General features: G+C 45.4%; 2 pseudogenes; one reads left to right on the top strand and one right to left on the bottom strand.

Moving 5' to 3' along the window:
* Positions 1–6,902: 6,902 nt before the first annotated feature.
* On the bottom strand, positions 6,903–7,642 carry LOC105713787 (charged multivesicular body protein 1b-like; annotated as a pseudogene).
* Positions 7,643–13,039: 5,397 nt separating this feature from the next.
* Positions 13,040–14,338, top strand: LOC110568108 (cyclin-A2-like; annotated as a pseudogene).
* The last annotated feature ends 351 nt before the right edge of the window (positions 14,339–14,689 follow it).

Below are 14,689 nucleotides of genomic sequence, written 5' to 3'. Positions count from 1 at the left end.
ATTTGTTGTTGTTATAGGGTCTTGCTCTGTTGCTCAGGCTGAAGTGCAGTGGCACAATCTCGGCTCACGCAACCTCCACCTGGGTTAAAGTGATTCTCCTGCCTCAGCTTCCCAGGTAGGTGAGATTACAGGCGTGAGCTACAGTGCCTGGCCAAGGGTGACTGTTTTCTGGTATGTGACTTGAGTCAGAGGGCTGAGGTCATTTAGGTTTTTTTTTGCAAAGCAAAACTCTTCATCCTCCGAGTACCAATTATACCAACTGGCTCATCTGTACCTGTATATATTATCCTTCCCTTATTTATTTATTTATTTTTTGAGACAGAATTTCACTCTTGTTGCCCAGGCTGGAGTGCAATGGCATGATCTCAGCTCACTGCAACCTCCGCCTCCCAGTTTCAAGCTGATTCTCATGCCTCAGGCTCTCAGGTAGCTGGGATTACAGGCATGCACCACCACACCTGCTAATTTTATATTTTTAGTAGAGACGGGGTTCCACCATGTTGGTTAGGCTGGTCTTGAACTTCTGACCTCAGGTGATCCACCCACCTGGGCCTTCCAAAGTGCTGGGATTACAGGCATGAGCCACCGCACCTGGCCCTACCTCCCTTCCTTAAAGCACTCCCCGCTATTCCAGCTATGGCACATTTCTGGGCTTCTCAGTTATCATGTAACTACTCCTCAGCATTGTTTGGAACAATTGACCATTCTTTCTTTCTTTTTTTTTTTTTTTTTTTGAGACAGATTTTCGCTCTTGTTACCCAGGCTGGAGTGCAATGGCGCAATCTCGGCTCACCGCAACCTCCGCCTCCTGGGTTAAGGCAATTCTCCTGCCTCAGCCTCCTGAGTAGCTGGGACCACAGGCACACACCACCATGCCCGGCTATTCTTTTGTACTGTTTGTAGAGACAGAGTTTCACCATGTTACCTAGGCTATGAGACCCCATCTCTAGCAAAAATTAAATAGCCAAACCTGGTTGCGCACACCTGAGGTCCCAACTATTCAGGAGGCTGAGGTGGGAGAATCACTTGAAACTGGGAGGTGGAGGTTGTAGTGAGCTAAGATCCTGCCATTGTACTCCAGCCTGGGTAAAAAGGGTGAAACTCTGTCTCAAAAAATAAAAGGAAATTGAGGCTACAGTGAGCCATGATTACACCACTGCACTCCAGCATGGGTGACAAAGCAAGATCCTGTCTCTAAAATAACAGAGCCAGGACGAGGTGAAGGATGGCTCCAAGACAAGAGTTTGACACTCGTGTGGGTAACAGAGAGAGCATAGACGGGCATAGTCATGCATGCCTGTAATACGAGCTACTCAGGAGGCTGAGGTAAGAGGATCACTTGAACCCGGGAGGTGGAGGTTGCAGTGAGCTCTGATCATGCCACTGCACTCCAGCCAGGGTGACAGAGCCAGACCTTGTCTCAAAACAAAAACAAAAACAGGAAGAAGCCTGGGGTGTGCCACCTGTAGGCTTGGAGAAGAAGATCAGGAAGACCAAAAAGGAGCGGGCCAAGGCCCGGCGCAGTGGCTCACGCCTATAATCCGAGCACTTTGGGAGGCCGAGGCGGGTGGATCATGACGTCAAGAGATTGAGACCATGCTGGTCAACATGGTGAAACCCCGTCTCTACTAAAAATACAAAAAATTAGCTGGGCATGGTGGCTGGCGCATATCCCAGCTACTCGGGAGGCTGAAGCAGGAGAATTGCTTGAACCCAGGAGGCAGAGGTTGCGGTGAGCCGAGATCGTGCCATTGCACTCCAGCCTGGGTAACAAGAGCGAAACTCCATCTCGAGAAAAGAAAAAAGGAAAAAAAAAAAAAAAAAAAGGAGTGGTCAATGAGGAGAACTGTATCTTAGAAGTAAGGGGCCGGTTGCAGTGGCTCATGACTGTAATCCCAGCACTTTGAAAAGCTGAGGCAGGTGGATCACAAGGTCAGAAGTTCAAGACCAGCCTGGCCAACATGGTAAAACCCTGTCTCTACTAAAAACACATTAGCCAGGCATGGCGGTGGGCGCCTGTAATCCCAGCTACTCCGGAGGCTGAGGCAGGAGAATCACTTGAAACTGGAAGATGGAGCTTGCAGTGACCCAAGATCCTGCCACTGCACTCCAGCCTGGGCAACAAGAGTGAAATTCTAGGGCAGATGCGGTGGCTCACGCCTGTAATCCCAGCACTTTGGGAGGCCGAGGCGGGTGGATCACGAGGTCAAGAGATCGAGACTATCCTGGTCAACATGGTGAAACCCCGTTTCTAAAAAAAATAAAGTGAAATTCTGTCTCAAGAAAAAAAAAAGGTAAGACATAGAATTAGGCTTGGAAAGGTGGCTCACTTCTGTAACCTTAGCACTTTGAGAGGAAGAGGCAGGGGAACCACTTGAGGCCAGGGGTTCGAGACCAGCCTGGGCAGCATAGTGAGACTGTCTCTAGAATTTTTTTTTTCTTTTTTTCTGAGACAGAGTCATGCTCTGTTGCCAGGTGCCAGGCTGGAGTACAGTGGCGGAATCTCGGCTCACTGCAATCTCTGCCTCCTGGGTTCAAGCAATTGTCCTGCCTCAGCCTCCTGAGTAGCTGGGACTACAGGTGCACGCCACCATGCCCAGCTAGTTTTTCTATTTTTTTTAGTGGAGATGGGGTTTCACCATGTTGGCCAGGATGGTGTCGATCTCTTGACCTCGTGATCCTCCCACCTCGGCCACCCAAAGTGCTGGGATTACAGGCATGAGCCACCGCACCTGGCCAATTTTATTTTTATTTTTATTTTTAATTAGCAGGGCATGGTGATGCATGCCTGTGGTCCCAGTTACTCAGGAAGCTGAGGTGGGAGGATTATTTGAGCCCAGGAGGTCAAGGATGCAGGGAGTTGTGATCAGGCCACTGTACTTTGGTCTAGGTGACAGGGTAAGACCCTGTTTCAAAAAAAAAAAAAAAAGGCCTGGTGGCTCACGCCATAACACTAGCAATTTGGGAGGCTGGGGCAGGCAGATCACTTGAAGTCAGCAGCTAGAGACGAGCCTGGCCAACATGGTGAAACCCCGTTTCTTTTTGTTTGTTTGTTTGTTTGTTTTTGTTTTGTTTTGTTTTGTTTTTGAGACGGAGATTCGCTCTTGTTACCCAGGCTGGAGTGCAATGGTGCGATCTCGGCTCACCGCAACCTCTCCCTCCTAGGTTCACACAATTCTCCTGCCTCAGCCTCCTGAGTAGCTGGGAGTACAGGCACGCGCCACCATGCCCAGCTAATTTTTTGTATTTTTAGTAGAGATGGGGTTTCACCATGTTGACCAGGATGGTCTCGATCTCTTGACCTCATAATCCACTCGCCTCAGCCTCCGAAAGTGCTGGGATTATAGGCTTGAGCCACCGCGCCCGGCTGAAACCCCGTTTCTACTAAAAATATAAAAATTACCTGGGCATGGTGGTGCACGAGTGTAATCCCAGCTGCTTGGGAGGCTGAGGCAGGAGAATCACTTGAACCTGGAGGTGAAGTTTGCAGTGAGCTGACATCATGCCACTGCACTCCAGTCTGGGCGACAGAGCAAGACTCTGTCTCAAGAAAGAAAGAAAAAATAAATAAATTGTTTAAGAAATCAACCTGGCCAGGCGTGGTGGCACAAGCCTGTAATCCTAGCACTTTGGGAGGCCAAGGTGTGTGGATCACCTGAGGTCAGGACTTCAAAACCAGCCTGGCCATCATGTTGAAACCCCATCTTAAAAAAATGAAAAAAAAAAAGAAAAAAAAAGAAATCAACATAACCAAAATATATAAAACCATTACACAGGTACAAAAAATATATATTAAACCTTTTATGAAGAAAATCTTAAAAGGTTTTGTTTCATTTCATTAAAAAAAAAAAAAAATCAGGCGAGGTGGCTCACAGCTGTAGTCCCAGCACTTTGAGAGGCCCAGGCAGGCGGATCACGAGGTCAGGAGTTCAAGACCAGCCTGGCCAACATAGTGAAACCCTGTTTCTAAAAAAAAAAAAAAAAATTATATATATATAAATACACACACACACACACACACACACACATATATATATAAAATAAAAAATAAAAAAAAACTGGGCACAGTGGCTAACGCCTGTAATCCCAGCTCTTCGGGAGGTTTAGGCAGGTGGCTCACGAGGTCAGGGGTTTGAGAGCAGCCTGACCAACATGGTGAAACCCCATCTCTACTAAAAAATGCGAAAATTAGCCAGGGATGGTGGCCCAAGCCCGTAATCCCAGCTACTCAGGAGGCTGAGGCAGAACAATCTCTTGAACCCGGGCGGTGGCAGCTGGAGTGAGCCAAAAGCTTATCATTGCACTCCAGCCTGGGCAACAAAGTGAGATTCCATCACACACACAAAAAAAAACCTAAAAATTATTATTATTATTATTTTTCTTTTGAGATGGAGTTTCACTCCTGTTACCCAGGCTGGAGTGCAACGGCGTGATCTCGGCTCACCGCAACCTCTGCCTCCAGGGTTCAAGCAATTCTCCTGCCTCAGCCTCCCAAGTAGCTGGGACTATAGGCATGCGCCACCATGCCCAGCTAATTTTCTTGTATTTTTAGTAGAGACAGGGTTTCACCATGTTGACCAGTATGGTCTCGATCTATTGACCTCGTGATCCATCCGCCTCGGCCTCCCAAAGTGCTGGGATTATAGGCGTGAGCCACTGCGCCCAGCATCCTAAAAATTATTTCACAGTATAAATTATTTCCCAGTATAAATATTGTACGCTATAATTTTGAGACACAGTCTTGCTCTGTCGCCTAGACTGGAGTGCAGTGGCGCAATCTGGTCTCACTGCAACCTTCGCTTCTTGGGGTCAAGTGATTCTTCTGCCTCAGCCTCCTGAGTAGCTGGGACTGCAGGCACCAGCCACCACACTCAGCTATTTTTTGTATTTTTAGTACACATAGGGTTTCACCATATTGCCCAGGCTGGTCTTGAACTCCTGACCTCGTGATCTGCCTGCTTTGGCCTCCCAAAGTGCTGGGATTACAGGTGTGAGCCCCTGCCTCATATCAATTATTTATATTACAAACAATGTGACAATGACCACCCTTTCATGTATCTCCTTGTGCACACATGTAGAAATGTCTCCAGGGACTACAAGAAGAACTGGAATTATTAGGTCATAGCAGCATATGCACATTCATTCATTTTTTCTTTATTTCTTTTCTTTCCTTTTTCTTTCATTTATTTATTTATTTTTAATTTTTTAAAGTTTTTTATTTTTTATTTTTATTGCATTTTAGGTTTGGGGTACATGTGAAGAACATGCAAAATTGTTGCCTAGGTACACACATGGCAGTGTGATTTGCTGCCTTCCTCCCCATTACCTGTATCTGGCATTTCTCCCCATGCTCTCTCTCCCCAACTCCCCACCCCCCTATTTCTTTTCTTTCTTACCTTCCTCTTTCCCTTCCTTTTCCCCTTCTTTCCTTCCATCTTTTGTTTTGAGACAAAGTTTTGCTCTTGTTGCCCAAGCTAGAGTGCAATGGCATGATCTTGGCTCATTGCAACCTGTCTCCTGGGTTCAAGTGATTCTCCTGCCTCAGCCTTCCAAGTAACTGGGATTACAGGTGTCCACCACCACGCCCAGCTAATTTTTTGTATTTCTAGTAGAAACGGAGTTTCACCATGTTAGCCATGTTGGTCTCAAACTCCTGACCTAAGGTGATCAAAGTGCTGGGATTACACTGGAGAGCCACCACGCCCAGCCGCATTTTTCTTTCTGTCTGGCTTATTTCACTTAGCATAATATCCTCCATGTTGTTGTGAATGGCAAGATCTTATTTTTATTTATTTATTTATTTTATTTATTTTTATTATTATTATTTTTATTTTTTTCTTTTCTTCCCTGCCCCCTATCCAAGATCTTTTTTTTTTTTTTTTTTTTTTTGTATTTTTAGAAGAGACGTGGTTTCACCATGTTGGCCAGGCTAGTATTGAATTCCTGACCCCAGGTGATCAACCCACCTCAGCCTCCCAAAATGCTGGGATTACAGGCATGAGCCACTGGGCCCGGCCTACCCTAAGAATTTCTGTTCACATTTCACAGCTGAGGTCTATCAACCTTCTCCACGGTGGACAATTCTATGTCTCCTTTTTTTTTTTAAATTAAATTAAATGTATTTATTTATTTATTTATTTATTTTCTTTTTAAGAACTCAATTTAGTAAGTAGAAAATATAAATGAACAAATTTAATTTTTACAGATAATAAAGGAAGTTATTCGGCATTTTTCCCAGTTACACAATTATCACATGAAAAATTTATAGAATGTAAGCATTAAGAGAGTATTATGCAAAAATGTCCTAAGGTAATTTCAGTATAAGTTATGAGACCAGATTTATTAATAATATACGTTATGAGAACAGCCAATTGCAGTCTCACTGTGAAGGCAAAACCAAAAACCCAAACCCAAACGATAAACAGAAACAGCACTGTCCACCGACTATACTGAATGGAGTTTATAGCTGTATAACCAAACTAAGTAATCTTTCCCATCTTTAACTTTTATGCACCATCTGCCATTCTCGATATTATCAATCACACTAAATAATATTAATAATAAAAACCAACCACCTTCAATCTGATCATTCTGGGCAGAAAACTGAATACAGTTATGACCAGATCTTCGAGAAAGACTCACATACACCAAATTAACTAGTTCTGTTAAAAGGCTGCTATAAAAATACCATCATTACGAGCTATACAGACCTTCAGAAGCCAGCTAAGAGAGCAGAAAGACTGAATTTCTTAATTTATCTGGAAGGGACTGTAAACCCAAAGGTAGAAGGGCATTTCAGTATACTGGCGTGTTCAGAGTTTCTAGGGTATAGTATCTCTCTAACACACAGAGAGTATTTAAAGGGTGGCTATGGCCAGGAAACCTCAGAGCGGGTTCTGCAGTCACATTTGATCCTGAAGGCGGGCCAGTGTCTGAGACAGTTCATCCTGTTCCGCCAAAGCCACGCTCGTGCCCACCGAGCCAGTCTGCCCCTGCGGCAGCTCCATGCTGAGGTCGAGGCCCGCCTCATCTGCCATTTCCTGGAGCAGCACATCCACTTGGTTATGGGGAGTGGTGAGCGTCGTGGTGCTGCTCATGATGTCTTCCATTTGCTGCGTCTGGACGTCCAGAGTCTCAAACGGGTGTTCGAATTTGTCCATCAAGGCGGAAATCTTCTCCAGGTTCATGGTCTTCAATGTCGCATCCATCGACTTAACCACACCAGCCATTGACTTGGTCACCTTGCCCATCGACATCGCCGTCTGGACCCTGGCAGCCACCGCATCGACTCACGCACTCATTCTCAAGAAATTCACAGCTTGGTTCTTCTGGCGGGATGGCATTTTCGGCATGTATCCTTGCAACTTCCATGTTGCCCTTCTGAATGGCCTTTTTTTTTTTTTTTTAAGACGAGGTTTCACCATGTTGGTCAGGCTGGTCTTGAACTCCTGACCTCAGGTGATCCGCCCTCCTCGGCCTCCAAAGTGCTTGGATTACAGGCGTGAGCCACCACGCCCGGCCTGAATGGCCTTTTTAATTGTGGCCTTTTCGGCCTTTTCCTCCTGATCACATTTTTTGGCACTCCTGCTCAGTTCTTTGGCCGCAAACTTTAGGTCAACAGGTGTTTCTCCATGTTGGACATAGTCGGACCGCTCCTTGGGGTTGGCGGCCAGGCCTAGACGTACACGGAAGGGGAAGAAGGTGAGGTAAGTCTGCTCCCGGCCGCCGCTCCTTTGTTTTGGTCCCACTTCTATCTTTTTTTTTTTTAAAGATGGGGTTTCACCATGTTGGTCAGGCTGGTCTTGAACTCCCGACCTCAGGTGATCCACCCACCTTGGCCTCCAAAGTGCTTGGATTACAGGCGTGAGCCACCACACCCAGCCCAAGATCTTGTTTTTTAAAGCTGAATAATAAAATTTTTTGGACACAAGATCTTGCTCTGTTATCCCGGCTGGAGTGCAGCAGCGTGATCGTAGCTCACTGCAGTCTCGACCTTCTGGGCCCAGTAGGACCCCAATATTGTAAGAGAGTCTAAAAAAATTGCTTTAAATTTTTAATTGGGCGACGTTTTCTAAGACAGTAGATGTTAGAAAATTATTTTCTGTAATAATCATTTCACTATGTTTATGTACATCAAAACATTGTGTTGTATACCTTGCATTTAAACAATACTATTTTTTTTTAATTGGAACAAATACTAGAAAAAAAAATATTGATGTAAGACTGTTTCTTATTTTATTTATTTATTTATTTAAGACGGGGTTTCACCATGTTGGTCAGGCTGGTCTTGAACTCCCGACCTCAGGTGATCCGCCTGCCTTGGCCTCCAAAGTGCTTGGATTACAGGCGTGAGCCACCACACCCGGCCTTGTTTCTTATTTTAGTATGGCCTGAATCAGTTCACTTTTTTGGTTTCTGTTTTCTCTTCCTATCTCAGACTGATGATTGGTGTATTAACACATTTCCTATGATGAGTTAACAGAAACTGTGTTTTAAAGATTTTTGTTTTTATTTATTTATTTATTTTTAGACAGGGTCTCACTTTGTTGCCCAGGCTGAAGTGCAGTGGTGCAATCTCAGCTCACTCCAGTCTCCACCTCCCAGGTTCAAGCGTTTCCCCTGCCGCAGCCTCCCCAGTAGCTGGGATTACACGCACTTGCCAACACGCCTGGCTAATATTTCGGATTTTTTCACCATGTTGGCCAGGCTGGTCTCAAAATCCTGACTTCAAGTGATTTGCCCTCCTAGGGTTCCCAAAGTGCTGGGATTACAGGTGTGAATCACTGTGCCCAGCCAGTTTTAATGATTTTTGGATGGTTAAAGTATATATTGGGGGTGTATATTTTTACTCTCGCTAACATTTTGCCAGAAAAAAATTAAAACGTAGTTAAATATCTTTCTTAAGTAAAATTAATGTATTAATATGGAAATTGGATCAGAAAAAAAATTGATTCCCAATACCTTATAGTTCCCAGTAATAGTATAAATAAAGACAGATTAGAGCACAGGACATTTGAGGATTTGGGAATTTACTTGGAACCATGGATAACTGTTTTAAACATTTCTAGCCCAGTCATGGTGGCTTACACCTGTAATGACAATACTTTGGGAGGCCCAGGAAGGAGGATTGTTTGAGGTCAGGAGTTCCAGACCACTCTGGAAAACCTAACAAGACCTCATCTCTACAAGAAAAAAAAAACAGTTGCACTCCAGCCTGGATGACAGAGCAAGGTTCTGTCTCAAATAAATAAATAAATAAATAAAACTCTCATGTCAATCTTATGGGGTAGTAATATAGCTGTTCAACAGATAATGGAACTAAAAAATTAGATAATTTAGGCTGGGTGGGGCGGCTCATGACTGTAATCCCAGCACTTTGGGAGACCGAGGGGGCTGGATCACCTGAGGTCGGGAGTTCCAGATCAGCCTGACCAACATGGAAAAACCCCATTTCTACTAAAAATACAAAATTAGCTGGGCGTGGCGGCACATGCCTGTAATCCCAGCTACTCAGGAGGCTGAAGAGGAGAATTGTTTGAACCTGGGAGGCGGAGGTTGCAGTGAGCCACAATGGTGCCATCACACTCCAGCCTGGGCAACAAGAGCAAAATTCCATCTCAAAAAAAAAAAAATTAGACAAGTTAAAGTAGTTTGCCCAAGATTCAAATAGTTGGAATAATAGTAAATCTGGAATTTAAACCCAGGTCTGACTAACCTTATCACTAGAGGCTGCCTTTTCCGATTCCCCAAAACAATATCATAGTATTTATAGTTTGTAAGGGTTACAGTAGAAGACTGGGATTAATCTGAGAGACTATTGCAAGAGGAGGCTGGGTGCAGTGGCTCATGCCTGTAATCCCAGCACTTTAAGAAGCCGAGGTGGGTGGATCACCAGGTCAGGAGTTCGAGACCAGTCTGACCAATGTAGTGAAACCCCATCTCTTAATAAAAAAATTAAAAAAAAGAGAGAGAGAGAAAGAGAATATTGCAAGAGGAAAACAGAATACAAAAAATTCTATCTACTGTGACCTTAGAAACCTCACTTTTCTTAGTTACAGCCTTTGACCCTTTGACATTTTAGAGAACATGTGCCATCCAAATGGGGACAAAGATCTTAAGGAAAGACAATGATGCTTTTTTTTTTCTTTTGTAAAGACGGGGTTACACCATGTTGGTCAGGCTGGTCTTGAACTCCTGACCTCGGGTGATCCGCCTGCCTTGGCCTCCAAAGTGTTTGGATTACAGGCATGAGCCACCACGCCTGGCCTTTTTTTTTTTTTTTTTTACAAATTTTTGATCTTTGTTGCCCAGGCTGGAGTGCAGTGGTGCAATCTCAGTTTACTGCAAACTCTGCCTCCCGGGTTCAAGGAATTCTCCTGCCTCAGCCTCCTGAATAGCTAGGACTACAGGTGTGCACTGCCATGCCCAGCTAATTTTTGTATTTTTTTTTTTTTTTTTTTTTGAGATGGAGTTTCACTCTTGTTACCCAGGCTGGAGTGCAATGGCGCGATCTGGGCTCACCGCAACCTCCGCCTCCTGGGTTCAAGCAATTCTCCTGCCTCAGCCTCCTGAGTAGCTAGGATTACAGGCACGTGCCACCATGCCCAGCTAATTTTTTGTATTTTTAGTAGAGACGGGGTTTCACCATGTTGACCAGGATGGTCTCGATCTCTTGACCTCATGATCCACCCGCCTCGGCCTCCCAAAGTGCTGGGATTACAGGCGTGAGCCACCGCGCCCGGCCCCGAATTTTTGTATTTTTACTAGAGATGGGGTTTCACCATGTTGGCCATGATGATCTTGATCTTCTGACCTCGTAATCGGCCCGCCTTGGCTTTCCAAAGTGCTGGGATTACAGCCATGAGCCACCTTGCCTGGCCAGTAATGCTTTTAAAAGCAGTGGGTATGAAACAAATTCTGTCTTCAGAGGGTAGCCAATAAGTACAGATAGAGGAAAAGGGAAAAAACAGGAGGCTGAATGCTAGAATAAGTGAGGCCGTGGGTGAAATGGGAGTCCATACCATACAACAGACCAACCGTGGTAGCTGAGAGGAGCTGAAGGAGACATAATGAGTAAATGGAAGAAGATATCCTGGATGGGATTCTAGAACATAAAAAGAATAAGTTTTGGCCGGGCAGGGTGGCTCATGCCTGTAATCCCAGCACTTTGAGAGGACAAGGAGGGAGGATCATTTGAGCTCAGGAGTTCAAGACCAGCCTGGCCAACATGGTGAAACCCCCAACTCTACAAAAAATATAAAAGGCTGGGCTTGGTGGCTCATGCCTGTAATTCCTGCACTTTGGGAGGCCAAGGCAGGAGGATCACTTGAGGTCAGGAGTTCAAGACCAGCCTGGCCAAGACAGTGAAATTCTGTCTCTACTAAAAATACAAAAATTAGCGAGGCATGGTGGTGCGCACCTGTAATCCTAGCTACTTGTCTGAGATAGGAGAATTGCTTGAACCTGTGAGGCAACGGTTGCAGTGAGCCAAGATCATGCCATTGCATTCCAGCCTGGGTGACATGAATAAATAAAATAAAAATACAAAAAATTAGCTGGGTGTGGTGGCTTCTGCCTGTAATCCCAGCTGCTCAGGAGGCCAAGACAGGAGAATCTATAGAGCAATGTCTCAAAAAAGAAAGAAAAGAAAGAGAGAGAGAGGGAGGGAGGGAGGGAAGGAGGGAAGGAGGGAGGGAGGGAGGAAGGAAGGAAGGAAGGAAGGACAGCCATATAAAAAGAACAAGTTTTTAATCTATGCTCTTTTTTTTTTCTTTTTTTGAGATGAAATCTCACTCTGTGGCCCAGGCTGGAGTGCAGTGGCGCGATTTCAGCTCACTGCAATTTCTGCCTCCCGGGTTCAAGCGATTCCCCTGCTTCAGCCTCCCGAGTAGTTGGGACTATAGGTGCCCACCACCAGGCCTGGCTAATTTTTGTACTTTTAGTAGAGACGGAGTTTCACCATGTGGGCCAGGCTGGTCTTGAACTCCTGACCTCAGGTGATCCACCTGCCTTGGCCTCCCAAAGTGCTGAGATTACAGGTGTGAGCCACTGCACCCATCTTGGTATTTTTATGTTCCAGAATCCTACCAATATTAATATTAATAACAGAATTCCATCAAGATTAATATTGACTAATCAAAATTAATTAATGTTGATTACTTGTGACGAATGTACCATGCCTATGTAAATATTAATAATAGCATAACTGCCGGGCGCGGTGGCTCATGCCTGTAATCCCAGCACTTTGGGAGGCTGAGGCGGGTGGATCACGAGGTCAAGAGATCGAGACCATCCTGGTCAACAAGGTGAAATCCCGTCTCTACTAAAAATACAAAAATTAGCTGGGCATGGTGGCGCACGCCTGTAGTCCCAGCTGCTCGGGAGGCTGAGGCAGGAGAATTGCCTGAACCCAGAAGGCGGGGGTTGCGGTGAGCCGAGATGGCACCATTGCACTCCAGCCTGGGTAACAGAGCGAAACTCCGTCTAAAATAATAATAATAATGGCATAACTAGGCCGGGTGCTCTATTAAAAATAGAAAAATTAGGCTGGGTGTGGTGACTCATACCTGTAATCCCAGCACTTTGGGAAGCCAAGACGGGCAGATCACGAGGTCTGGAGTTCATGACCAGCCTGGTCAATATGGTGAAACCCCGTCTCTACTAAAAATACAAAAATTAGCCAGGTGTGGTGGGAGGCACCTGTAGTCCTAGCTACTTGGGAGGCTGAGGCACAAGAATCGCTTGAAGCCAGGAGGCGGAGGTTGCAGTGAGCCAAAATCGCTTCATTGCACTCCAGCCTGGGCGACAGAGCGAGACTCCGTCTTAAAAAAAAAAAAAAAGAGAGAGAGAGAGAGACTTGAATTGCAAGAACAGCTGCGTGGTCTCGAGCTGGGTGAGTGGACGGGCAGGTAGGCTGGCCTGGGCTGTGAGCGTTGCCTACGACTGTTCTTTGGCCGGGTCGGTGCGACCGGTCGGCTGGGCGGAGTGCACGCTGCTTGGCGCCGCAAGCTGATCCCGCCGTCGGCCCCCGGGAACAGTGATGATGGGTAACTCCGCGCCTGAGCCTGCAGCCCGCAAGGTGGGCTCGGCTCTGCTAGCATTGCAGCAGACGGCGCTCCAAGAGGACCAGGAGAACATCAACCTGGAAAAGGCAGCGCCTATCCAGCCACCGCGGACCCGGGCCGCGCTGGAGGTACTGAAGGCCGGGAACCAGCGGGGTGCATCGCAGCAGCAGAGGCCGAAGACGCGACGGGTTGCACCCCTTAAGGATCTTCCTGTAAATGATGAGCAGCTCACCGTTCCTTCTTGGAAAGCAAACAGTAAACAGCCTGCATTCACCATTCATGTGGATGAAGCAGAAGAGGAGACTCATAAGAAGCCAGCTGAATCCCAGAAAGCAGAGCGTGAAGATGTCATGGCTTTTAATTCAGCCGTTAGTTTACCTGGACCCAGAAAACCATTGGTACCTCTTGATTATCCAATGGATGGTAGTTTTGAGTCACAACATACTATGGACATGTCAATTGTATTAGAAGATGAAAAGCTAGTGAGTGTTAATGAAGTACCAGACTACCATGAGGATATTCACACATACCTTAGGGAAATGGAGGTTAAATGGAAACCTAAAGTGGGTTACATGAAGAAACAGCCAGACATCACTAACAGTATGAGAGCTATCCTAGTGGACTGGTTAGTTGAAGTAGGAGAAGAATATAAACTACAGAATGAGACCCTGCATTTGGCTGTGAACTACATTGATAGGTTCCTTTTCTTCCACGTCCGTGCTGAGAGGAAAGCTTCAGCTTGTGGGCACTGCTACTATGCTGTTGGCCTCAAAGTTTGAAGAAATATACCCCCCAGAAGTAGCAGAGTTTGTGTACATTACAGATGGTACCTACACCAAGAAACAAGTTTTGAGAATGGAGCATCTAGTTTTGAAAGCCCTTACTTTAGACTTAGCTGCTCCAACATTAAATCAGTTTCTTACCCAATACTTTCTGCATCAGCAGCCTGCAAACTGCAAAGTTGAAAGTTTAGCAATGTTTTTGGGATAATTAAGTTTGATAGATGCTGACCCATACCTGAAGTATTTGCCATCAGTTATTGCTGGAGCCGCCTTTCATTTAGCACTCTATACAGTCACGGGACAAAGCTGGCCTGAATCATTAGTACAGAAGACTGGATATACCCTGGAAAGTCTTAAGCCTTGTCTCATGGACCTTCATCAGACCTACCTCAAAGCACCACAGCATGCACAACAGTCAATAAAGAAGAGTACAAACATTCAAAGTATCATGGTGTTTCTCTCCTCAACCCACCAGAGACACTAAATCTGTAACAATGAAAGACGGCCTTTGCTTTCTTTCTTTTTTTTTTTTAAAGATGGGGTTTCACCATGATGGCCAGGCTGGTCTTGAACTCCTGACCTCAGGTGATCCAACCACCTTGGCCTCCCAAAGTGCTAGGATTACAGGCGTGAGCCACCGCGCCCGGCCCATAGTGTATAGTTTTTAACTTAGGTTTTTACAATCATTTCTGAATACAGAAGTTATGGCAAAATACAGATTATGGCATCCATTACTTTTTAAATGGTTTTAATTTGCATATCTTTTGTATATGTATCTGTCTTAGATATTTGGCTAATTTTAAGTGGTTTTCTTAAAGTATTAATGGTGCCAGCTCTCAGGAT

This window comes from Aotus nancymaae, unplaced genomic scaffold (genome assembly GCF_030222135.1).
Source record: "Aotus nancymaae isolate 86718 unplaced genomic scaffold, 86718_ANA_hifiasm-v0.15.2.pri h1tg000016l, whole genome shotgun sequence".
Classification (NCBI taxonomy): domain Eukaryota; kingdom Metazoa; phylum Chordata; class Mammalia; order Primates; family Aotidae; genus Aotus; species Aotus nancymaae.
Note: the sequence above shows the minus strand (reverse complement) of the source record. Positions and strands in the feature narration are given on the sequence as shown.